Genomic DNA, 2,022 nt, shown 5'->3' with positions numbered 1-2,022 from the left:
GCATTTATAACCGTAACACCAATGTGACGTCTTCAGATTGCTTGGTTTCGTCCAACCAAACAGTCCAAGATACACCTGAATGATCATTTAACTGATCATTCAGGCGCTGAAAAAGTTCACCACTAAACTTAACAAAAGCTACTTGAAAGTGTATATCTTATTATCTAAGTACTGTAATATAACGTGTTAACGGCACAGCGTTAATTGATAAATTCTTGCCATTACTTTGGTGTAAACAGTTCAGTTGGAAGTCTGTAAGGCTCGTTAAGTGTTCTCAAAAAAACTTGTGGCAGATATGCCAGATAAGTAAATAAGTGTAATAATAATAATATTACATTTTATTTGCACTTTAAAAGGTACTAGATTGTCTGAGCAGGCCGGTTTTTGTTCTCCAGACAGCATTGTGAAGTATTATGTGTGTACATGTCATGTCGCTGAGCCTGATGGATGATAAGAAGTGCTTTTATTTACCTAAATCATCTAGTGATGTGTAAAGCTTCTGCATCGCTGTGAACTGGAGGAGTGTGTGTGTGTGGTTGTGAGACACATTGTGTGTGTTTATGTAGCTACAAAGTAAAGTGAATCTGGTGAGTGTGCTCTCTCTCTGATGCTATAATTACATAGTAGTAGAAGTAGCCTATTTAATAATGATCTTTCTTAACTTTAGTATTTATCAATAATGGTTATTTATTATGTTTGTATACATACAAGCACATAAATTCATGATATTGTGATTTATTTATTTATTTAATAGAAATATTTATGTAAAGGTCACACAGTATTTTGTAGTTATTTGCTACATTAATCTATATATAGTCGTATACACTTATAAAATTGCAACCTTTGAGAAAATGGAGAATGAAAATTATAATATCACCATCATGGTCTATTTTGTATCCTTTTATGCATAAACTGTAAAAAACATTATTACCAAAACTAAGCAAGGTGATACATAATTGATTTATAGTTTTTTAAATGTGTTTTTTTTTACAACACCCTTGCCTACAGACAATGTTAGTGTATAGCCATGAACATATCAGAATGTATGTTATAACTGTCCTTATTAATCAGGCCATAGATGTGAACTTTAACGTACTAAACAGAAACCAAACACAGGGACGTCTTCATCCCACACAACTTTGAATATGCTCATGTCTTCAGCAAATGAAAGGACAAATAACCACTTTACTTTTTTTTCATGTAATGTTTTTTTTCTTGCCTGCCTGGGCTGATAAAACTGGTTCTTGCTCACCATACACTGAATACTGTGTCATTAGTTTAAAGCCACAGGATGTTTGTTCAATTCGACGTGACACGACAGAAATATCAAGTTTCTTGCTTTAATTGTGGATCGTAGCCTTTCCAAGTATGTCAAGAATCAGGATTTAGACAACAGGCAGACATTTTTGAGATGTTATCTTGCAGTACTATGAATTTGTGTCGCAACATGTGTGCATTGGTTGTTTTTATATGAAGCAACGCTAGACTGCACCATCCATCCGTGTTTTGTTCAGGATATATAATGGACCACAACACCGATAAGAGACGCTCTGAAATTAATTACTTATCAGGTTTTGGGTATTTCACAGTCCTTAAGTTTTTTACCCTACTTGATGGTATTTTTTAAAATTCCATTGAATATACAAATGACAAAAAAAAGCAACAAAAGCAAAGACTTGTTGATGGTGTCTCAGCATTGACGATGCCTTTGTGTATGTTATCTATTCTGTGTTATTTGAGAGACATTTAAAGACATCGCACCTTACAGAGTGCAGTTTTCTCATCTCAACCACATCGTAACCTTTAGCCGTCTTGGCCTTTTAAATGAACACTTCTTAGTTGCACAGTTATCAGATTAATTATGGCCTAATGTTATCAATGTTCGGTCATGCCGGAAAGATTACACACATTTCAACTGAAAATGATTTTCCAGAGTCCACTGGACTCATTTCCTTCTGCCATGTAACTGATCAAAGTGTGTGTGTGTGTGTGTGTGTGTGTGTGTGTGTGTGTGTGTGTGTG

At 34.7% G+C, this 2,022-nt stretch overlaps 1 protein-coding gene across 1 annotated transcript in view; it reads left to right on the top strand.

Moving 5' to 3' along the window:
- Positions 1–2,022, top strand: part of ptpn2b (protein tyrosine phosphatase non-receptor type 2b) — an 11,186-nt gene that overhangs the window by 1,463 nt on the left and 7,701 nt on the right. The window lies entirely within an intron of this gene.

The sequence above is a fragment of the Anarrhichthys ocellatus genome, unplaced genomic scaffold, assembly GCF_004355925.1.
Source record: "Anarrhichthys ocellatus isolate YVR2014 unplaced genomic scaffold, GSC_Weel_1.0 scaffold35, whole genome shotgun sequence".
Lineage (NCBI taxonomy): Eukaryota > Metazoa > Chordata > Actinopteri > Perciformes > Anarhichadidae > Anarrhichthys > Anarrhichthys ocellatus.
This window is presented reverse-complemented; position numbering and strand designations above follow the sequence as displayed.